The sequence below is a fragment of the Lactuca serriola genome, chromosome 2 (assembly GCF_051521515.1).
Source record: "Lactuca serriola cultivar US96UC23 chromosome 2, Lser_US96UC23_V15, whole genome shotgun sequence".
Lineage (NCBI taxonomy): Eukaryota > Viridiplantae > Streptophyta > Magnoliopsida > Asterales > Asteraceae > Lactuca > Lactuca serriola.
In genome coordinates this window covers 1205878-1231635 of record NC_136409.1, presented here as the reverse complement: position 1 = coordinate 1231635, position 25758 = coordinate 1205878, and positions in this window count along the sequence as shown.

Genomic DNA, 25758 nt, shown 5'->3' with positions numbered 1-25758 from the left:
TTGAAATCATGTCTCATACGATATCTAGAATGGAGGAATATATGATCCCTTATCTAAGGACACGCGTATCTGATAGGATCAGAGTTGACAGCGGCTTTAGAAAGCTACGATTGCAGATCAGGATCTGAAGTCATACGCAGAATAGTTGTTAGACTTATCCAAGTGGGAGACTGTTGGATTAGTGTCTAAGTCCATAACTATTTAGGTATGTACTTGACCAGATGGTGGATGGTCCTTTTGGGTTGCCTTCACCAAAGCAACTTGATAGGATGAATTATGGAGAGAAAGGATTAAATATGATTTATTAATATATTATGAGAATAATATATTAAAGGAGAAATCATATTGTTTAATTAATATTAGTCAAGAATTAATTGGTAATTAGCTTTGTGACTAAAAGAGATTAATTAAACTTAAGGGACTGGAATTGTAATTATAAGATAATTGCAATTTGGGCCACGGATTGCCTTATATTAAGGAGTAGGTGAATTCTATGGGGGAAGCCCATATGAAATCGTCCAAGGCCTTAATGAAAGGGCTCCATGGGTTGCTTAGGGCTTAAGCATCCAAATTAGGGTTTCCTTGTTAGATAACCCTAATTGCCTCCTATATAAATAGATCCCTTAAGGACCAAAAACGTGGATAAGCAACCTTCTAGGGTTTCACACGATTTTGGGCAGCCTCCATCCTCTCTCCTCTTCATCCTCTTGCTTATGGTGTTTGTGAACCATTAGAGGAGTGGCACTTGTGACTCTAAGCCTTCCAAAGTCAATACAAGGAGATTTGGGATTGTTATTGCTACATAACAATCAAGGTAACTTTATAAACCTATTCTCATGTTAATATGATTATTTGAATGCTAGAACTAGGGTTTATAGTCTTGGATAACTTGCATGTACAATAGAGAAACCTAGATCCAAGCATTAGGGTTTGTATGAGCACATAGGATGTCTTATGACCAAAACCCATCAGGATGGAGCCTATTATCTCATGAACCGCATTTAGATCCCTAAGCTTGGAGGATTTATAGAAGTAGTCATTAATGAAGCCCACAAGACGATACTCCATCCATCCAGGTTCTGATAAAATGAACTTGGATATCAAGCAACATTATTGGTGGCCCAACATGCAGGTAGAGATTGCCACTTATGTTAGCAAATGCCTTACTTGCGCTAAAGTTAAGGAGGAATATCAGAATCCCTCAGGATTACTAAAACAACCAGTAATTCCCGAGTAGAAATGGGAAAGGATTACTATGGACTTTGTGACCAAATTACCCAAGTCAGCAGATGGATTGGATACCATATGGGTAATAGTCGACAGATAGACGAAATCCGCCCATTTCCTGCCAATAAAAGAATCCTACAAGATGGAGAGGTTGACCAGGATATACATCAAAGAAGTGGTAAGACTTCATGGAGTGCCAATATCTATCATCTCTGACCGAGATAGTAGATTCACTTTGCGTTTTTGGCAATCACTTCAAAAGGCTATGGGAACACATCTAGACATGAGCACTGCTTATCATCCACAAACGGATGGTCAAAGTGAGTGAACCCTTCAAACCCTTGAAGACATGCTTTGTGCGCGTGTGATAGACTTTGAAAAGTCGTGGGATACCCATTTTCCTTCGATCGAATTCTCATACAACAACTGTTATCACTCAAGCATCAAAGTTGCTCCTTTCGAAGCACTATAAGGGCGTAAATGCAGATCACCATTATGTTGGGCTGAGGTAGGTGATACTCAACTAGCAGGAGGACAGACATCAAGCAATACATTAACAGGACCGGATATCATATGCGAAACAACGGAGAAAATAATTCAAATCAGAGCTCGACTACAAGCATCACGAGACCGACAGAAGAGCTACGCTGATAAACGGCGAAAGCCCTTGGAATTTTAAGTTAGGGATCGGGTGTTGTTAAAAGTCTCTCGATGGAAAGGAGTGATTCGTTTTGGGAAACGGGGAAAACTAAACCCATCATACAATGGACCCTTCGAGATTCTTTCCCGAATCGGTCCAGTGGCTTATAGACTTCATCTCCCTGCCGAGCTCAGCAGTGTACACACCGTGTTCCATGTTTCTAATTTGAAAAAGTTTTTATCCGATGAAACCGTCGTCATTTAACTTGAAGAACTTGAAGTCAACGAAAATCTCTTGTTCGTCGATGAACCAGTCGAAATCATGGACACGGAGGTGAAGAGTACTAAGCAAAGTCGCATTCCGATTGTGAAAGTTCGGTGGAACGCGAAGCATGGACCAGAATACACATGGGAACGTAAACACCAGATGAAGCAAAAGTACCCTCACCTATTCTCGCATCCTTGAATCTAACGTCAAAAAGAATTTCGAGACAAAATTCCCTCTAACGGGGGGATAATGTCACAACTAGGACTTCTGATACATTGTAAACACTTAAAAAAAATGACATTGTAGCTAAAACATGTATGGTGTTTATTTAATGAAAACAAAATACCATCAAATACCCTATACAAACTTTCAAATAGTCAACAAAAGTTGGAAACCCTAAAAATCCCGGTTTAAGTCCATTTTGGACTAGGATTCTCTTATTGGGACTAATGGACAATTAAGCTTCCAATTTGACTATTTTGGGCTTAGAACTCTTTAATGGACCCTAATTGGACCCATTTGCATGAAACTTAGCATTTTGGGCCTCATGAACCTAGAATGGACTAGTTTATCTCTAATGGGCCTTATTGGGCCATAACAAATCTAACTAGCCCTAATGGGCAATAAAACTCATACTTTAATTTATACTGGGTCGTGAACCATCTCCAAAGACCTATTGGGCCGAAAATCATCAAAATGGGCCCATAATATGGACTTAAGCACAAAAGGCCCAAATTCTCCTCTCTCTTCTCTAATTCTCGGTCCAAGTGCAAAACAAAAAAAAAATGAAAATCAAAGACATAAGGAGGGTTAGCCACCTCCTTATTACATTATGGATCTCCATGCAAAACCTCACATGCCTCCATGCACCATCCCCTCACGTCTCTCTCTTCCCCTTTCTTCTTCTTAATTATCAGCCAAAAGGAAAAACCCATACACAAAATTCACTTAAGCTTCTCTCAAGAACTCACAACAACTTCTTCATTTCTCCTTCAAAGTTTTCAATAGTTAGGGGTTTTTCAAGAAGGTTATTCCATAATAATCATCATCATTGGTAAGTTATTGTTTAGATCCATAACCTAGTCTCTTTACTTCATCAAAACTTCTTCCTAACACACACAATTTTCATGATCTACTCCATAGAACCATCTAAGTTTAAAAACTTCCTCAAGAAGTTGCCAGGGCTGACATCTTCTCTCAAATCTTCATCAAAAACAAATGCAAATCTCAAGGTGAGTTCATACCCCTCTATTTTCGGTTTCACTTGTTTTATGGGGGAGAATGCAAGTAAAAATGTCTAGATCTTTGTGTGTTTGTGTGGTATGTGTGATTTTTTTGTGTTTATATGGTATTTATGTGCCTAAAATGAAAGGGATTTCGAGATCTATAGTTCACGAGGAAAAATATGTCATCTAGGATGTATTACACATAACAAGTTAACAAAATCTACCATATAACGGTTAAAATAAACAAGTTACAACATAAGACTCATTATTGGGTTATTTTTGTGAAATAAGCAAAAGTTTGGGGAAAGATTGTCATTCATGGTTTTATTAAGGACCAAAAGAGTCAAAACTATAAAAATATATGTTATGACTAACACACTCTTTAAAGGGCTAGAAATGTAATTTGTAGCTTAATAGGCCAATTTTTGGGCTTTTCGACCCATAGGCCCAAAAATTGCGAAGAAGGTGGTTTTCAAAGGATTGAAATGGTAAAATTCTCAAAAGAAGGGGAAATAGGGTAAACAAAACTAATTCAGGGCTTAAAATGATTTTTTTTACAAACAAGCATAAAAAATGTAAACTTTTTGTATTTTGGGCCAAAATTGTAAAAATTGCAAAAGTTTAGACTTTAACTGAAAAACAACTTACTAGAAGGGCTAAAACTGCCAAAGAGTAAATTTTGAGCTAAAAACATCACTTAAACAAGTCTATGGGTCAAAAGTGTCAAGAAAATGGTTTAAGGGCTTAAAATGTCTGTTTTTTAAAGGACTAAAATTGTCATCTTTACTAATGAATGGTTGTAAGGGGTCAAACCAAAATTTTTGAGTCGGTTATTTTATTCTTAAGATATTGAGTCAAAAGCACCAAATTACAACTTACGAAAATAGAAAGATGAATATACATATAATTCTAAATATCGTTATAAACAACCGACCAGCCTCGTGCCGTTACGAATCTAAAAACCAATCTTTGCGACAATTATACAATACCTAAAACAAATAAATATTCAAATCTTTGGGCTTGAAAGTTCCTAATCATGCTTATTGGGCCTTTGTGACCCATTAACATGACTTTTGGAACCAAATTATAATAATATATGTTTATTGGGCCTCCTGTGACCCAATTTTAAATTTAAGGGACCCTCAATGGCTTTCAATTGCTATTGGACCTCAGTGGCCCATTGGCATTGCTAGTAAGGTCCAAATAAATCAAATGCGAAATGGGCCAACGTGCCCTTCGTATACCCAATAGCCATAAATAATAAATGGGATTTGTAGGACTTTGTAATCCTCTTTTCCTCATTTATTAGGTTTTCCTTCAATTTAGTAAACATATACAAGTCAATAATCAATGGTAATCAAATTCATGTTAGATTCAGTGAGTAATAACAGGCGGCACCTCTATGGGTCGTTTGTAGTCTGTAGTTATAAATAAAGTCTACTGGAGGGAGAGCAAGTGTTTGTGTATAGATCTATACGGGGATGACTCCCCCACACCTCAGTTGTTCGCTACAGTTAGACTCGGTCAGTCTAGGGTGAAAAAGTCTTAATATCAATTCCGGTGTTCGTAGAATGCGAAGATAGAAGAACTTGTTATTATCATGCATGGTTATAACGACTCACATAAACAAATCTAATACTATCTAAGTAATCAAGGAAAAATCATAATCATTCGTTATGACGTTATAACAATTTGAAACAATTATATTTTCTTATCAGAAAACATTGGGTGTTTCGAGGAAATCAACACCATTCATTTGTACTTTTAAATAACTATAATGTAAAACTTTTCATTTATACATGCTTTGAAATCATTCATGCATAAACCTATGGATCTTCAGACTTTGGTATAAACAATTGTCTTTTTCAGAAAATATAGGATTTTATCGGTTTTATAAACTACACAAAACTTTTTCATAACAACCATGATTATGAACTCACCAACATTCCTATATGTTGACATTTTTTGAAATAACTTGTATTCTCATGTAACAGGTAAGTTGAGGAGTAATACCAAGTATGTTAGGTTATTACGCTTTTGGAAAACTATCAAACAATTTATGTTATGGATATGTAATGTTTAAACAATGTACTTAATGTGAACAATGTCAGTTGTAATGTATTGATGTATGGTGATATTTATGTTACGATTCATGTATATTCATTGTGATGATATTCAATTTAAGTCACGCGAGCCCTCAGACATTTCCGCCGTCTGGTTCGGGGGTGTGACACCCAACCTCCACTTCATTGCTTCTTGTCCTGCTACAGCCCTAATCGCGTGCGTGTGCTTATTTTGTGCATTCTTAAGCTTTGAGGAGGATTTTCTTATTGAAAAGAGTTTGGGGATCAAGCATTCAGAAGCAAGGAGCTTGAAGGACCTGAAATCTATTGTATTTAGCATATTCTAGTAGGTATAAATCGTTACCTAAAGCTCATTTATTCTGCATCCTCTCTTTGGTCAAATTCTAGGGTTTTCATAGTATTATTGGAAGTTATTCTTCTTTGCAATCTCAGATCTGAAGTTGTAACTTTGAGAACTGAGCTCCTTTAGGCTTCTTCGTACATAAAAGTTCCAGGTTGTGCAAGAATAAGACTCTCCCAAGGTGTAAAGCTCCATTGGGTGCATAGATTGGTCATTTAGGGCCCTTAGAACCTTGCATGTGCGTAAATTTTGCAACTTAACATGATAATCATGCTTTAGAAGCTTGGATCTGTAATGTGGAGCCTTTCCATGGCTTCAAAAGCGTCTGCATGGAAGAAGGTCTGCGAGGACTCGGAGAGTTGAATGAACAACTCGGCGAGCCCGATGAAGATGGCCATCAACTCGACGAGTTGGATGAACAACTCGACGAGTCCGTTGAAGTTTGCCTTGAACTCGGCGATTCTTTAGAAGAATCGGCGAGTCGGCTGGGGTTTCTCCCAATTCTTGGAAACGTATGAACTCGGTGAGTTAAAGGAGAACTTGATGAGCCAATAAAGGATTTCACGACTCCTTGAGTTCAGGAAGGACTCGATGAGTAGGTGAACTGCATTCGACGAGTCGAGTCAACATGGACTGTTGACTTTGACTGTGGACTTTGATTTTGACAATGAGTTGACCAGTTGACTTCTGAGAGTATTCTGGTAATTTGGAGATTTATGAAAGAGGATTTTATGGTATCTATAGGTAGTAAAGTTGGTATTGGTGATCCAGGAGTTGAGTTTTCTAGTTCATATGACAGTTGCGAGGTGAGTTATCCTCACTATACTAAGGGGTCTAAGGCAGCAAGGCCGACCCATTGGATATGTTATTCTAGTAATGTTAAATGTTGAGTATGAGTTAGTGTTACATGCTAGTGGTTATGAAAGTTAGGTAGACCTGTAGGACTACCTGTGATGTTATATGATTATCGCATGCTCAGTAGTTATGTTATATGTTATGTGGGTTGGGTTGAGGTTGTACTGCTCCATGCGGTAGCCAACAAACCCAAGAGTATTCCAGATATGAGCTGAGGGCCCGGTAGGCATTCCAGACGCATACTGAGGACTCAGGAGCATTATAGATACGAGTTGAGGGCCCGATAGGTATTCTAGACTCGTACTGAGGGTTCGATGGCATTCCAGATACGAGCTGAGGGCCTGGTAGGCATTCTAGAGTCGTACTGAGGGCCCAGGGGGTAGGCCAGCTTGTAAAGTTGTGGACCATTACATGCTATTTCAGATTTTTATGATATGTTATTGTTGATATGGTTATGTGGACTGTATGTGTATCAGTATTTTCGGGGTAACTCACTAAGGTTTTTGGGCTTACAGTTTCAGTTTATTGTTTCAGGTACCTCAGGGGATCGCGGCAAGGTGAATGTGAGATCATACGGCTCCTCCTATTATGTTTATGTTTCTGGGAAAACTCTAATGATTAGTAATTTTGAAAACAAAGTTGTAATGTTTTGAACTTGACATATTTTTAAAAGTTTAAATTGGTTTCAAATTTTGGAATGTTACATCTTTAACGAAGCAGCCTGTAAAATGACCGTCATTGGGTATACACTCTTACCCACCGCACCCTTGACCGGTGGACGGTCGTTAGCCGAATGGGTAGGATAGGACACAAACATTCATTAATAAGTATAATGAAATAAAAGTAACTAAATGTTTTATAAATTCCAAATCTTAGTTACTTAGGAAAAATATGAATTTTGTGTTAATCCATGAAATCACACATTGCACCTTATTGGTTGTTAGTGGAGCGTGTGTGTTTAACCAGCACGCTAATATGGGACAAATGAAGGATGTAAATGGGTAGCTCGTAGGTTATCATAGATCAATGGAACGTGTCTAGTTAACCGGCACATTGATTAGGTGATAAATGACTTCGACAGTACTAAGCTAATTTGCATGGTTATTCACAGCTTGCTCGTGATCCTCGGTATCCCAGTCACAAACTTGAAGGGCATAATCGATATTAAACTTGCCATTGAAAAGTTCAATGAATCTCAAAAGATCTACTAATTTCATTTAAAACCTAATTCATCTAAAATTTCGTTTTCGTGGTGGAATTGGTAAATCGTCATTTACCTACCTTCAAATAATTTACAATTGGATTACGGCATCACTCTTCCGAATGTGAATTATTGTGTTGGATACTATCCTTAATATTTCATTTGGGTGTTATATTAAGGATTAAATCAAATTACTTGAATTTCTCCCCTGTAGATCTCAAGTGTTGACAACTATGGTCTTCCTTATCCTTTTGGAAAAAAAAGTTTACTCATGAATATGATATTCCACATGGCGATCAAGGTGAAAGATCAATCTCTTTGTCATATATTGGTGGAACTAAAAATCATACTTCACTTCCTTCACCTCCTCCAATAATTCTCCTTGACCCACAATGTTCGTTGACCTGAAAAGTTCAAGGTCACTCAAGCCCTACTGGCAAGCAAACATGAAGATGGAATGTCTGTATGTGCTCACGTCTTGGTGATGAAGTTTCATTTTGACAGGTTGGGAATGTTGGGTGTTGTTTTACCAAGAAAGTTGGCTATTGACTTGGTTCTTTAATAACTTCCCCAGTCGTATGGTTAGTTTGTTAAAGACTATTATATGACAGATCACGACGTGACCCTTATTGATCTTACACATTTGCTAATTGTTGCTGAATCAACAACGATTTGGCGCATTGGTCAAGCTAATTGGAAATTGAATTGCAATTCCGATTCTACAACTGAAAAAACAATATTATGTGAAAACTACATAGCTGAAAACCTCGATTTCAACCCATTCCAGCTTGATTTCTCTATGCGTTACATTCTTGAACTAACTATGGTTGGCCCGTTTTGATTTTTTGATGTGTAGATGCTAGCATGGGTTTGTGTTTTAGAGGAGGAGTTGTCGGGTGTTGACTTATGGAAATTCATAAAATAAATGGTAAACAATGAGGACCCAATAAGACACTAAACCAAAAATTAGACAAACTAGACAAGTGAATAAAACTTTTATTTTTTACTTTTCACAAAAGCATTGAAGTCGGAGGTTCACCCTTGAAATTGATTTGAATAACGAGAACTAGGATTTTGGGTTGATTGGATTTTGAGAGAAATGTGATAATAAAAACAAGAAACGTCGACATGTACAACCCATTTTGAGGCATTAGAAGTAGTAGGAGGTAGGGTTTCATTATTTTCGAATATGGTGGGTGATGGAATAAACGGTGACAATGGTGTTGCAGCACCCGTGGACAAAAATGGCGGAGAGTGAGAGATGGAATGAAGTTTGAAGCCTAAATCGACCAAAGAAGGGTTTTCTAATTTCTATCCTTTCCTAAATATGGTAGACGGGAGGTGGAGTGGGAGTCACTACTGGAGCAGGTCGTTGTAGATCACGTCTACATCTTCTTCACCTTCCTCTTTATCTCCTGTAAGAAAGAAAGAAAGTCCACACACAAATGGTGGTTCATTGGAACACCCCATTTTTGGTATGTAATTTAAATAAAGTACTTTCCGTTCTTAAGAGTTACTCGATGAGTTAGTAGCCCAACTCGTCGAGTAGAGGAAAGATTTGCACGTGTTTTTAGCGGGAGACTTGACGATCCCGTATTCCAGACTCGGCGAGTCTGCCTGTCCGGAAGGAATCCTAAATCCCAGGGTTTGTACCATATTTAAATGTCATTATAGCCTCCCATCCCAGCCTCCAGCACCTCTAGAGCATTTCTCTGTAACCCTAGTCTCCATTGTTGAGCTTGAATGTTTGTGCTAGTTTCAAAGTTGTAGAAGAGAAGCAAGGAAAGAAGGCCAATAGAAGAGAAAGGATATCTAGAATCTAGCTTCCATTTGCTATATATTCTGGTAATAAAGTGATCACCTTGCCCATTCTCCCATTTAACCCTCTTTTATGCTTGTTTATGTTTCTCTTGGAACTTTATATGATTCAAAATCAATATGTGAACTCTCCTTAGGATGGAAACCATAGATCTTGATGTTATTGAGCTCCAGGAGCTCAATGTAGCTACCTTTATGAAAATATAGCCTATTTCCAAACCCTAAGTGCTTATTGTTGGATGATTTTGGTGTTCTATCCCTATTCTCTTGTGCATGGATGTCGAGTTGGAAAATTTACATGTAAAACCTTCCCTAGAAGCCCTGATCTATGGATTGCATGCACTGAAATCGAATAGAATTGACTGTATACTAATGGCATGCATGAAACTCGACAAGTCGTCCTTTGGACTCGACAAGTCCAAGGTAATCTTCTTGCCTCAAGAACATACTAGACGATTTGTTCACACAACTCAGTGAGTCACAGACTGGACATGTTCATATGATGAAGGAGAACACGGAGTTGTTCATACAACTCGGCGAGTCGTATGAAGTTAGACTCGATGTTAGTATTGAAATAGAAATCGTCGAGTCTCTGCCAAACTCGACGAGTAGAAGCAGGTAGAGGATCAGAAAGAATGTTGGGGACTCGGCGAGTTGGCGGCCTAGCTCGACGAGTCTGGTCAACTGAAAGATGACTTTGACCAGGATGTTGACTAAGGGTAAAATAGTCTTTTTACCTTGAGATTAGTTATCAGTATTTGATTTAGTTTTTATGTGATTTGTAGCCAGGGAGTTCCGGCACAGCATTCAGAGACTTTCAGACTTAGCGATTCAGCAGCTAGCGTTACGAGGTGAGTTTTCCTTCCAGTAGGAATGGGTCTACGGCCACAATATTGGCCCGTTTAGTTAGAAATAGTTTTGAACTTTGGTTCGATGCAGTAACTTAGTGTGCTTGATGTCTTTGTGAGCATGTCTTTGTGTTATGTGTTCCGAACTTCGGTTCGATGCAGTACGCCTTATATGTGTTCATGCTAATAGTTATGTTATGCCACGCAATGTTCAGTCAGTTTCCGGAATTTGGTCTGATGCAGAGGGCAAGGCTGTGGTTAGTTCTGGTCTTTTGTCCGATACAGTTTCCGGACTTCGGTCCGATGCAGGGAGCAAGGCCCTGGTTAATTCCAGACTTTGGTCCGATGCAGTTTCCGGACTTCGGTCTGATGCAGAGGGAAGGCCCTGGTTAGTTCCAGACATCGGCCCGATGCAATTTCCGTACTTCGGTCCGATGCTGAGCGCAAACCCGTGGTTAGGTCCGGACTTTGGTTGGATGCTCTTTTCGGACTTTGGTCTGATGCAGTGGGCAAGGCCCAGTAGTTGCTTTGTGTGTTACTGTATGGTATGTGGTAGTTTTGGGGAGCTCACTAAGCTTCCTGCTTACAGATTTAATTTTTAATTTCAGGTACCTCAGCTAGCAAAGGGAAGGGATCGGGTTTATGGCATGGCACATACCACGGTTTAGCTTGGGAGATAGACTCTAATATTCTGATATGAGTTTGACACTAGTTTCGATTTAATAAATTTATTACGATATTTTGAGATACATGATTCATAGTTTTACCTTTTGGTAATTGATATTATCGTTTAGTAAAGTTTTCAAACAAAAATTTTTGGGTGGTATTATTGGGATGTTTCAAAATGGTATCAGAGCCTTGGTTTGAGGGATTCGGGCACACTCTAAGGAGTGTCTAAACTCAAACTAAGGAATTGGCATAAGGTTTTAAAAAGGAAAACATTTTCTAAAGAAAACTTTTGGAAAAGAAACTTAAAAAGAAAAGAGTTTTTGAAAAACTCAAAGAAAAAGGTGGGGTGCATGTTATCAACAAAGCTCAAGTAAGTACTCCCAAATTACCCATACAAGTTTATGTTATGATTATCGGTTATAGTTACAGTAGAAGAACATGCTAGAATAGGAATACAAATCTAGGAGCATGCCTTATGTGCCTGCTATTTGTGTTTCAACTTTATGAGAATTGCATCCTAGTATTGAGTAGACAGTAGTAGGATAGCCTGTTTAGGTTATGCCTAATAGTATAAGCTTAGCATTGTATCCTAGTACAGTCTCTTGTTGTGAGGATAGATTTGTTTGAGTAGTTTCCTTTGTCTGAATGTTGCTTGCTTTGTGTCTTGTGGGGCTTGGACTGATGGGAGTTAGCTATTAGGTGGATACATTAAGTCACATGCAATTAGGGTTGAATAATCTCATAGTGTTGGATTTAACCTATTGCACAGCTCTTGTTTGAGTCCTAACAGTTGTAGGGATGAGTCCCTTACTCGTTGGACTATCTGAGCCTCATTGCATGTGATGGTATCTATGTAGTAGCTAATTTGCATTACAATGAGGCCTTCAGCAGCTGAGGACTAGTTTTTGGGAGAGTCAGAGATTTCCCTAGAGCAAGCCTAGGATGAGAGTAACGCAGATCAGTGGAAGTAGAATTGACTTGGTAGAGTTAAGGCAGTTCTTGAGGAAAGTACGGATAAATGTGGAAGGGTGTATGGGCCCATACTACTGAAAGCAGAGGATCCGTACTTGAATCGAGGAAGGCTGAGATGAGACCAGGAAACTGTAGTAGTAGCGATCCCGCGAGATATATTTGTATTCTTGACATCTGTCATTATGTGTTTGGATGAGAAGACTAGGGAGTTTCTCTCCTCAGAGGTTACTCGCATGATACTCAAGCAGACTCCTATAATCTTCGGTTCGATCAAAGAGGGTATTTTGGAGCTAATGGATGAGAGGTTGAGCATATTCTGTGATGAGATGATGAGCCTGATGGGGTCACATACCCTCACATTCAGGTAGTTCAGATATTGTGGAGCTCCAGACTACCATGGGGTGCGGGACCCCATAGCGAGTACTAGGTGGTTGGCAGACGTTTTTGGAATAGTGTCTAAGGCTGCAACTATATTAGGCAAGTATTTGACCCGATTGTGCATGGTCCTTTTGGGTTGCCTTCACCATAGTAACTTGATAGGATGATTTATTATGAGAGAATAAATATTATTAATATATTATGAGAATAATATAAGGAATAATAATATTGTTCTTTGATTAATATAAGTCATAGAATTAATTAGAATTAATTTCGTGACTTAAAGAGATTAATTAAATAAGAGGGTATAAGCTGTCAATTGTTTGATAGTTACACTTTAGACTGTAAATCCTTATTGGATGAACGATGGACGGATTCTAGGGCTAGGGATAGCCTCAAATCATTCAAGGCTTATCTAAGGAAAGGATTTGGATTGCTTTAAGGAAAGATTATCCAACTAGGGTTTAAGGTGAAACCCTTAAGGAGTCTACAAGTATAAATAGACCCCATGAGCAAGGGAAATCGGTATCTCATAAAACATAGAGAACCCCTGGCCGACTTCCTCTCCTAACCTCTCTCTCAAATCATCCTCCTTGCTAGTTGGTGTTTGTAAGTCATTAGAGGAGTGACAATTGTGACTCTAAAGCTCCAAGACAACAAGATCAAAAAAGAGATTCAAAGGTAAACTTCTAGATCTGATTTTGTATTGGTTTTATACCTAATTAGTCATTAGAAGTCTTGGATTCAAAGCATGTTTAATTAGAAAGCCTAGATCCAAGCATTAGGGTTTTGCATGCGCACATAGGAAAGTTCTTATGGCTAAAACCCATCAGTGGTATCAGAGCCTAGCTTGGTTTCTATTAAATTGTTGCTTGTTTGTTTGAAACTTGTTTGCAGAATTCGATTTTTGTGTTTCTGAGTCATGGACTCGGCGAATTCCATAGTGGACTCGGCGAGTTGGCCTAACTCGGCGAGTCCCTTGGTGCACTCGGCGAGTCCAAGCGTCAGGAAAGGCCAAATTCGGGATTTTTTGATGATTATCTTATGGAAACTTACCTTAATCATATTAGATCAACCCTAATCCGATTTTTAGATATATATGACTATAATCTTGATCTAATTAAAAATATTTATCAACTAATAAAATATTTAATTTCCTTATATGATAATTAATTAATTATTTTGATTAAATTGGTAATTATCTTGCTAGAAATCTTGAATAAATCAAATATAGATAATTAGGGAATTAATTGTTAATTAAAATTATTTGTTATTTGATCCTCCATGTTTTAAATGTTTAAAACTTGTCCTCAAGTTTTGAAATTTATGTTTTGTGATTAAAGGTTTTAATTTAGACAATTTAAATTTCAAACCCTAGATTTTTAAAAGTTTAAAATACAACCCTATACTAATATAATATTACAAGATTAATATATATATATATATATATATATATATATATATATATATATATAACTAAAATGCTAGTCTTACCGTTAGTAGGCCTCATTCACGAAGCCGATCTATAAGGTGGATATAAGGTTGCGGCCTATAAAATGGCGCTTAATGGGTGTACACTCACACCCACCGCTTGCTTGATCGGTGGAGGGTCGTTAGCCAAACGGGTAGGATAGGGCAACCTCATCCTCTCATTAAAAGTATAATATGAAATACAAAGTAACAACATGTTTTATTTTAAATTTCCCAATCTTAGTTACTTTAGGAAAATTGAATTGATGCAATCCCATGAAATTACACTTTGCACCCTTGCTAAGAAGTTAGTGGAGCATGTGTGGTTTACCGGCACACTAATTGGTTCTAAGCAAAGGTGGCAAAGGGTGATTCATTGTTTATCATAGTTCGATGGAGCGTTTGTGGTTTACCGGCACATCGAATAGGTGATCGTTACAATGAAGGCACCATGTGAATTTGCATGGTAATTCACACCCGCTTTGTGATCCTCAGTATCCCAGTTACAAACAAGAGGGGCATATCAAGATTTAAACATGCCATTGAATAGTTTAAATGAATCTCATCCGAACCTAGGAATTCTCAATACATTTAGGACTTAAAGTTATGTTTTTTATGGTGGAGAATTAGTGAATCGTCATTCACTTACCTTCATATTATTTGCATGTTGGATTACGGTATCCCTTTTCTAATATGTAAATATTGTTGTTGGATCCTAGCCCTAATTTTTTTATTAGGTGATAATTAGGGATTCATATTCTAATCTATCTTTGTCCTTTCTATTTGTAGTTGTCGAATGCAAACAACGCTGCTGCTAGTTCTTTCACATTGATGAGCCTTTGTCAAAAGGTCACTTTCGATGGGACGAACATTAGCGAATGGATAAGATACATTCGCACCATTGCTCGCTATGAGGATAAGGAGTATGTCCTCGATGAGAAGCTCGAGAAAATCAACCCTGAAATCGCTACTCCAGCTGAAATGACCGCTTTTGAAACTCATGAGCGCGAAGCAATGAAGGTACATTGCATCATGATAGCTACCATGAACTCCGAATTCCAAAAGTCCTATGAGGACATGTACCCGTACGAGATGCATCAAGACCTATTGGAGAGATACCACCAAAACGCGAGACAAGAGCGTTATGAGATTTTCACTAACATGATTTCCAATAAGATCGGTCATGGAGAGTCTCTTACCGTGCACCTGCAAAAGATGCAAAGGTATGTCGACCGCCTTCGCAAGTTGAATGTTGACTTTGGGGAAGACTTGGCGATCGACATGGTGCTTCACTCTTTGCCTCCGAGCTACAATCAGTTTAGGATGACCTACCACATGAACAAAGAGGAGGTCACCCTAAGCAAACTCCAAGGTATCTTGAGGGTCGCTGAGAGCAACTTCAAGGACAGGTCTGTTGCACCAACTCCCAATCCACCCACTGCTCCTGTCTTGGCTATTGGACAAGGGAAGGGAAAGAAGAGGAAGGCTTCATCTAAGAACTATCGTAAGGTTAAAGCCCGAGATGGTGCCTCTTCAAGTGGGACCAAAGTTGATCCTGCTAAACCCTGCCCTAACCCAAAGGAGGCAGAGTGCCACCACTGCCATAAGATAGGACATTGGAAGAGAAGCTGCCCAGAGTACCTGAAAGCCATCAAGGAAGGAAAGATCAAGCCATCTTTCGTAGGTATATACACAATTAAATCTAACGATTCATCTCATGCTATTTCTTGGGTTCTTGATACCGGTTGTGGTTACCACATTTGTTCTAATGTGTAGGGACTAAGAAGAAATAGGGATGTGGAGGCTGGAAGAATAAATCTAATCATGGGGAACAGAAGATCGTCCCCTGTGACCATGATTGGAGTGTATTCTTTAGTTCTTAGGAATGGTTTAAGTTTAGATTTGAACAATTGTTGCTATTCGCCAGAAATGGCTAGAAACATCATTTCATTTCATGGTTTGTTTAGACAAGGCTTTAGATTTTCTTTTAATAACGAGAATGGTTCTATTTTGGCTTATCTAAATGGTGTCTTTTATTTTGAAGCTATACCATGTAATGGAATTTATGAAACTGTTATGACTGTTGATAAGTTAGGAAATGATGTTTTGAACATAGATTCTTCCAATAGTATGGATAGAGCATCCTTGTGGCATTGTCGTCTTGGACATGTCAACAAGAAACGCATAGCCTAACTCCAAAAGGATGGAGTGTTGGAGTCATTCGACCTTAGGGAAGATGACATGTGCGAGTCTTGTTTACTTGGAAAGATGACTAAGTCACCCTTCACAAGTACATGTGAAAGGGGTGAGGGTCTATTGGACCTAATACATACCGATGTATGTGGACCGTTTAGATCAACCACGAAGGATGAGAACCGCTTCTATGTGACTTTTACCGATGACTATAGTAGATATGGGTATATCTATTTAATCAAGCAAAAGTCAGAAACTTCTGAAAAGTTCAAAGAGTTCAAGAATGAAGTGGAGAATCAATTGGGCAGGAAAATCAAGATGCTTCGATCCAATCGAGGAGGAGAGTACCTAAGTCTTGAATTCGATGATTATCTCAAGGAGTGTGGAATAGTTTCACAATTGACGCCACCTAGGACACCACAATTGAATGGTGTGGCAGAAAGGCGTAATCGAACCTTATTTGATATGGTTCGCTCTATGATGAGTCGTGCTTCACTACCTATCTCTTTTTGGGGGTTTGCCTTAGAGACTGCCGCCCATATCCTTAACCGAGTCCCTACTAAGGTTCCCAAAACACCTCACGAGATTTGGACAGGGAAAGCTCCCTCGTTAGCACACATCAAGGTTTGGGGTTGCGAGGCTTTCGTAAGACGAGATACTCACGACAAGCTCGAACCTCGTAGTGAGCGATGTATTTTCATCGGCTACCCGCAGAATCCTTTGGATATCTCTTCTATAGACCGAAGGACAATGTTGTCTTCGTTGCAAGAAGAGGAGTTTTCCGAGAGCAAGAACTCATAAGCCAAGGAGACAGTGGGAGGCAAATCGAGCTTGAAGAGATTCAAGAGTCGATAGATGAAGGAACCTCTACCGCTAGCACTCAACCCGAGGAGGAAACTCCGGTTGAACCGATTGACGAGTCCTTACCTACTAGACGTTCCGATAGAGTTAGAGTTCAACCCCAGTTTTATGGTTTTCATATTACTACCGAAGGGGACACGTATATTAGTGATGGTACACTAATAAATCTTGATGAACCTAATAGCTATGAGGAAGCCATGGCAGGCCCGGAGTCTGCGAAATGGAAAGAGGCAATGGATAGCGAGATCCAATCCATGTATGACAATCAAGTTTGGAATTTGGTTGATAATCTGCCCGAACGTAAGACCATTGGGTGCAAATGGATCTTCAAGAAGAAGACCAACGTGGATGGAAACGTACACACATATAAAGCGCGATTGGTCGCGAAGGGCTTTACTCAAACTCCCGGAGTTGACTATGATGAGACCTTCTCACCAGTTGCGAAGATAAAATCTATTAGAGTGATGCTAGCGATTGCCGCATTTCATGATTATGAGATTTGGCAAATGGATGTCAAGACCGCTTTCCTTAATGGGAATTTGGCTGAGGATGTTTACATGGCTCAGCCAGAGGGGTTTGTGGATCCGAAGCATCCGAATAGAGTGTGTAAGCTTGAGAAGTCCATTTATGGACTTAAGCAAGCATCTCGCAGATGGAATCTTTGCTTCGATGAGAAAGTTAAAGAGTTTGGATTTGTACGAAGCGAAGATGAATCGCGTGTATATGTCAAAGCCAATGGGAGTATAGTAAGCTTCCTCGTTCTTTATGTCGATGACATATTACTCACAGGAAACGACATCCCAACTCTGCAGGAAGTTAAGTCCTGGCTCGGGAAGTGCTTCGCTATGAAGGACCTCAGAGAGGCTTCCTATATTTTGGGAATAAGGATAGTGAGAGAAAGAAGTAAGAGACTAATTGGACTTAGTCAGAACACTTACTTAGAGAAGGTACTAAAGCGTTTTAGTATGGAAAACTCGAAGAAGGGAGAATTACCAATACAAAGTAATGCCAAGTTGAGTAAGACTCAATGTCCGAGTACCGAAGTTGAAATAGCAGAAATGAGCCGAGTACCATACGCTTATGCAGTTGGCACAATCATGTACGCTATGACTTGTACTCGCCCTGAGGTTGCCTTTGCTTTGAGCATGGTTAGTAGATATCAAGGGAACCCTGGCAGAGCCCATTGGATTGCAGTGAAGAACATCCTTAAGTACCTTTGGAGGACGAAGGAATGGTTCTTGGTCCTCGGTGGGAGTGATGACTTAAAGGTGCGAGGGTATAGTGACTCCAGCTTTCAAACCGACAGGGAAAACTACCGTTCGCAGTCGGGTTGGGTCTTTACCTTGAATGGAGGAGCAGTAACTTGGAAAAGTTCAAAACAAGAAACCGTAGCTGATTCAACGTGCAAATCAGAGTACATTGCAGCGAGCGAAGCGTCGAAGGAGGCAATATGGATTAAGAACTTCATCGGTGATCTTGGAGTTGTACCTGCCATAAAGGAGCCCATGGAGATTTTTTGTGATAATGAAGGAGCGGTTGCCTTGACCAAGGAACCGAGAGATCATGGTAGATCACGACATATCGACAGAAAATATCATTTTATTAGACATTTGATGATTAAATAAAGGAGTTTTATTTATGAGTAATGTTACTGTCTTATGTTAATTGTTTAACTATTGTTTCACTTTGCATGTTTTGACTTCCAGAATAATTGAGTTTATTAAGAATAATCGAATTATTCAAATTGTCCACAATCGTTCATATGTTGGAAGTAGATATGAATGAGGATTATCATGAATCGGTGTGTAGATTGTCTAAATGGTATTAGACATAGCAAAAGGGTTGTTGTAACGTTCATGAGTGCTTATGAACTGGTTTTGAGCATTGGAACAAACCCGCGCTTGCTGGAATCACCATATGGAATATGATATAAAAGGGTGATCGCAAGACGATAATATCATATAGTCTTAAAACCTAGATATATGGTTTGTTATTTGTTAATTTCTTGTACATTGATAATGCGAAAACGCATCAGTAACTCAATGTTATAGAACACATTGTTGTGTATAGTTGATTAATGAATAAGTAAATGCATATAAGTCGAAGTTTATCTGTAACTTTCATCCTAAGAAGGTAAAAGCGATATCTCGACCGCTCGATGATTTGATTTGACTTATGTGTCGGGCCCGGTCAGAACTGAATTGATGTGTTCGATTAAGTTCTATGTCAAATAAATCAGAGATCGAGAAACCTAAATGCTTGACTGATCATTCCATAGAATTGTCAGCATGATATCTAACAGAGGACTGTACGATCCCTTATCTAAAGGACAAGATTGATTAGATCAGAGTTTGACAGTGTCTTTGAGAGCTTTGATTGCAAATCGGATTGTACTTGTGTATATAGCTACTAGACTTATCCAAGTGGGAGATTGTTGGAATAGTGTCTAAGGCTACAACTATATTAGGCAAGTATTTGACCCGATTGTGCATGGTCCTTTTGGGTTGCCTTCACCATAGCAAATTGATAGGATGATTTATTATGAGAGAATAAATATTATTAATATATTATGAGAATAATATAAGGAATAATAATATTGTTGTTTGATTAATATAAGTCATAGAATTAATTAGAATTAATTTCGTGACTTAAAGAGATTAATTAAATAAGAGGGTATAAACTGTCAGTTGTTTGATAGTTACACTTTAGACTGTAAATCCTTATTGGATGAAGGATGGACGGATTCTAGGGCTAGGGATAGCCTCAAATCGTCCAAGGCTTATCTAAGGAAAGGATTTGGAATGCTTTAAGGAAAGATTATCCAACTAGGGTTTAAGGTGAAACCCTTAAGGAGTCTACAAGTATAAATAGACCCCATGAGCAAGGGAAATCGGTATCTCATAAAAAGTAGAGAACCCCTGGCCGACTTCCTCTCCTAACCTCTCTCTCAAATCATCCTCCTTGCTAGTTGGTGTTTGTAAGCCATTAGAGGAGTGACAATTATGACTCTAGAGCTCCAAGAAAACAAGATCAAACAAGAGATTCAAAGGTAAACTTCTAGATCTGATTTTGTATTGTTTTTATACCTAATTAGTCATTAGAAGTCTTGGATTCAAAGCATGTTTAATTAGAAAGCCTAGATCCAAGCATTAGGGTTTTGCATGCGCACATAGGAAAGTTCTTATGGCTAAAACCCATCAGACGTTGCTAACGCATTCTGGACCAGCAGATGTCCCGAGGGGGACAAGGTCCGACTAGCATCCTGTCTTTTGAAGGACTGGGCACGCAAGTCATGGGAGGAGATCGGGCATATCATTGGGCATGACGCAGCTCTTGATGCGATGACATGGGATAATTTTACTACCAGGTTCAAAGCCGAGTTTGCACCAGTTATTGAGGTGCAGCAGTTACCTATAGAGTTTTAGGATCTCACTCAGAATATAGAGACAGTGGCAGAGATTATCGCCATGTTCAGGGAGAGGGCTCTTCTCGTTCCTCCGTATGCAGCTGATGAGGAAATCAAGAAGGCATGTTATCATGAGATGTTGCGGAGTGATATCTGTCAGTTTGTGACCCGATCCAGCTATAAGACGCTGGATGAGATGAGTGCGACGGCTCGTGAGAGGGAGATAGATCTGGAGATGGAGAGGAATAGGAAGTCAGAGGTGGCTACTGGTGCGGGGAGTTCGGGCAAAAGGCGCAAGGTATTGGATTATAGGTCCAGGGGACCGCAGATCCACAATCGGTGTGGAAAGTGTGGGAGATTACACGATGGGGTGTGCTAGGCAGGGAGTCCCGGTTGCTACAAGTGCGGCCAGACCGCGCATATGAGCAGAGATTGTATAGCTACTACCACCACCACCACAAAATCTGATCTGATTTGCTTCATTTGCAATCAGAGGGCACATAAAAAGGCCTAGTATCCGAGTTTGGCAGCTGCAGGGAAGGTGGCAGCACTTGCCCCTGCTACTTTGAGGATTACAGACAGCCGTCAGGGCTCGGGTGAGGCGCCAGTGGCGAAGAGTAGGGCTTTCCAGATAACAGCAGAGGAGGTGCGAGTGACTCCTGATGTGGTGGAGGGTATGTGTTTTCCTCTTATCTTTTTATTGATATTGATTGTTTCTCAAGGTTATATGTTCTTGTTTAGGGTCGTTCTTAGTGAATGACATTGCAGCTATAGTATTGTTTGACTTAGGGGCTACCCGATCATTTGTTTCACTTGCGCTTATCAATAGATTTAGCAGAGCTCCGGGGGAGTTGGATTGTCCACTTGAGGTTGAGATAGCAGATGACAGGACCATCAGGGTCGCGAGAGTACATAGGGGGTGTTCTCTACAGTTATTTGATTAAGGTTATATTGGGTATGCATTGGCTGAGCCCCAATGGGGCAATGATTGATTGTGAGTTGCAGTTAGTGAGGGTGCGCACTCCCAGTGGGAGAGAGTTAGTGATTCAGGCTGAGAGGCCGCAAAACAGACTAGTCCTTTGTTCAACAACGAGACCGAGACGCTACATTCAACCGGGTTGCGCAGGGTACGAAACCTATGTTATAGATGCCCAGGAGAAGGGTAAGGCATCAGTTGATGATGCACCAGTAGTGCGAGAGTATCCGGACGTTTTCCCAGAGGACTTACCTGGGATACCTCCGTAAAGACAGGTCGAGTTTCGGATTGACCTGGTTCTGGGTGTGGCTCCGATAGCCAAGGCACCATATCGGTTGGCTCCTCCAGAGACACAAGAGTTGTCTAGGCAGCTGCATGAGCTGCTAGACAAGGGTTTCATCAGGCCGAGTAGTTCACCGTGGGGAGCCCTGATCCTATTCATGAGGAAGAAGAATGGGTCGCACTGTATGTGCATATAATACAGGGAGCTGAACAAGATAACGGTGAAGAACCGTTACCCACTCCCGAGGATAGAAGACTTGTTTGACCAGCTTCAGGGAGCATCTTGGTTCTCCAAGATTAATCTACGGTCAGGATATCACCAAATGCCGGTCAAGGATATGGATGGGCAGAAGACCGCTTTTAGGACCCGCTATGGTCATTATGAGTTTATGGTGATGCCGTTCGGGCTCACCAACGTTCCAGCCGTGTTCATGGATCTCATGAACCGCGTATGCAGACCGATGGTGGATCGGTATGTGATAGTGTACATTGATGACATATTGGTTTATTTCAAGACATAGGAGCAGGATAAGGAGCACCTGAGAGAGGTGCTAGAGACGCTGAGGAGGGAGAGACTTTTCACGAAGTTCTCCAAGTGCGAGTTCTGGTTGCGCAAGGTGCAGTTCCTTGGACACCTCGTCAACTAGAAGGGTATACTAGTAGATCCAGCCAAGATAGAGGCCATGATGCAGTGGGAGGTCCCGAGGTCTCCAACTAAGATTTAGAGCTTCCTAGGATTCGCAGGGTAGTATAGGAGATTCTTCCAGGATTTCTCCAAGATAGCAATTCCGCTCACTCGACTGACCAAGAATTCGGTGGTGTTTCGTTAGGGGCCTGAGCAGCAGGCAGCATTTGAGACCCCCAGACAGCGATTGTGCAAGGCGCCGATTCTTACCATGCCAAAGGGAGTAGGGGATTTTGTAGTCTACTGTAACGCTTCGATCATAGGTATGGGAGCGGTTTTGATGCAGCGAGGTCATGTGATAGCTTATGCCTCTAGACTGTTGAAGCCTCACGAGGTTAACTATCTGAAACATGACTTAGAGTTGGGGGCAGTATTGTTTACCCTCAAGATTTGGCGACATTACCTCTATGGAGTCCGTTATACCATTAACACGGATCACAAGAGTTTGAGGTACCTCATGGATCAGCCGAATCTGAACATGAGGCAGCGCCGATGGTTAGACATAGTAAAGGATTATGACTGTGAGATCCTTTATCATCCGGCAAAGGCCAACGTAGTGGTCGATACCCTGAGCCGCAAGGAAGTAGCAGCCCCGATCATGGATATATGTCTGAGGATGACAGTGATTACCCCATTGTTGGATCGGATTAGAGAGGCATAGGTTGAGGGCCTAAAGGAGGAGATGCAGAAGTGTGGGAGGATTATGGAGCGAGTAGCTTCCTTTGACTGTGACAGTCGAGGATTATTGACCCTTCATGGGAGAGTTTGGTAACCCTACTGGGGTGGAGTATGGAAGGTGTTGACCGAAAAGGCTCACAAGTCTTGGCTCTCCATCCACCCAGGGGCGACAAAGATGTACAGGATCTTCGACCCGATTATTAGTGGCCCTGCATGAAGCGGGACGTAGCTTGGTACGTGGAGAGGTCAGGATGGTCCAGGCGGAGCATCAGAGACCCCATGGCAAGATGCAACCATTATACATTCCCGTGTGGAAATGGGAGGATATCACTATGGATTTCATCACTAAACTTCCCGAGACCGCATGTGGAATTGATTCGATTTGGGTCATACTGGATCGGCTGACCAAGAGGCGCACATTTCATACTGATTTAGGAGAGCATATCGGCCGAGAAGCTAGCCGATATTCATGTGTGCAAGGTAGTGGCACGACATGGAGTGCCTGTATCAGTAGTATCAAATCGACACGTCCAGTTCACTTCTAGGTTTTGGAAGCGGTTTCATGACGAGATGGGGACTCGTCTTCACTTCAGCACTGCTTTCCACCCTTGGACAGACGGGCAGAGCGAGAGGACAATTCGGAATCTTGAGGACATGCTTCAACCATGCGTCCTAGACTTCGGTGGCAGTTGGGATACGTATCTTCCATTAGCGAAATATTCGTAAAACAACAGTTACCACGCCAACATTGACCGCCCTCCCTTCGATATGCTCTACGGGACGAAGTGTAGGACCCCGATTTGTTGAGGCGAGGTCGGTCAGAGAGTCATCGTTAGTACTGAGGTGGTGCTCAAGACCACAGAGTTGATCCAGCATGTCTGTTGGAGACTGCAGATTGCGCAGAGTCGGCAGAAGAGTTACGCCGACAAGAGGTATTCAGAATTGGAGTTTTAGATGGGCGATATGGTACTCCTGAAAGTTTCACCCTGGAAGGGTGTCATTAGGTTCCGGAAAAGGGGCAAGATGGGCCCCAGGTTCATTGGTCCCTTTAGGGTTTTGTCTCAGGTGGCTCGAGTTGCTTACCATTTGGATCTTCTAGCAGAGCTTAGCCAAATCCAGAACAATTTCCACGTTTCTCAGTTACGGAAGTGTTTGGTGGATGAGTCAACGATGGTACCATTGGAAGATATTCAGGTTGATAGCAGCCTGAATTATATCGAGAGACCAATTGCGATCCTAGATCGGAAGACGAAGACCTTGAAGAACAAGGTGGTTCATTTAGTGAAGGTGTACTGGCAACACTGGAAGGGTTCAAAGTGGACATGGAAGACTGATGAGGAGATGAGGGAGCACTATCCGGAGTTATTTTCAACATCAGTAACAGCAAACTTCGAGGATGAAATCTAAGATAAGTGGGGGAGAATTGTAACACCCCATTTATGGTATGTAATTTAAATAAAGTATTTTCATTTCTTAAGAAGTACTCGACGAGTCGGTAGCCCAATTCGTCGAGTAGTGGCAAGATTTGCATGCGTTTTTAGTGGGCGACTCGATGAGTCCATATTCCGGACTCGACGAGTCCGCCTGTCTGGAAGATACCCTAAATCTCAGGGTTTGTACCCTATTTAAACGTCATTATAGCCTCCCATCCCAGCCTCAAGCACTTCTAGAGAATTTCTCTATAACCTAGTCTCCATTGTTGAGCTTGAATGTATTGTGCTAGTTTGAAAGTTATAGAAGAGAAGGAAGGAAAGAAGACCAATAAAAGAGAAAGGAGATCCAGAATCTAGCTTCCATTTGCTACATATTTTGGTAATAAAGTTATCACCTTGCCCATTCTCCCATTTAACCCTCTTTTATGCTTGTTTTTGTTTCTCTTGGAACTTTATATGATTAAAACTTGATATGTGAATTCTCCTTAGGATGGAAACCATATATCTGGATGTTATTGAGCTCTAGGAGCTCAATGTAGCTACCTTTATGGAAATATAGCCTTGTTCCAAACCCTAAGTGCATATTGTTGGATCATTTTGGTGTTCTAGGCCTATTCTCTTGTGCATGCACGTAATGTTGGAAACTTTACATGTAAAATCTGCCCTAGAAGCCCATATATATATGGATTGGATGCACTGAAATCGAATATAATCGACTGTATAGTAATGGCATGCATGAGACTCGACGAGTCGTCCTATATACTCAGCGAGTCCAAGTTAATTTTCTTGCCTCAAGAATAGACTTGACGAGTTGTTCATACAACTCGGTGAGTCATAGACTGGACGAGTTCATATGATGAAGGAGAACTCGACGAGTTGTTCATACAACTCGGCGAGTCGGATGAAGTTAGACTCGATGTTAGTACTAAAGAAGAACTCGTCGAGTCTTTGCTAAACTCGACGAGTAGAAGGGAGTAGAGGATCATAAACAATGCTGGGGACTTGATGAGTTGGCGGCCCAACTCGGCGAGTCCAGTCAACTGAAAGATGAATTTGACCAGGATGTTACCTTTGACTAGGGGTAAAATAGTCTTTTTACCCTGAGATTAGTTATCAGTATTTGATTTAGTGTTTATGGGATTTGTAGCCAGGGAGTTCCGGAGCAGCAGTCAGACAGTTTCAGACTTAGCAGCTCAGCAACCAGCGTTATGAGGTGAGTTATCCTTCCAGTAGGAATGGGTCTACGGCC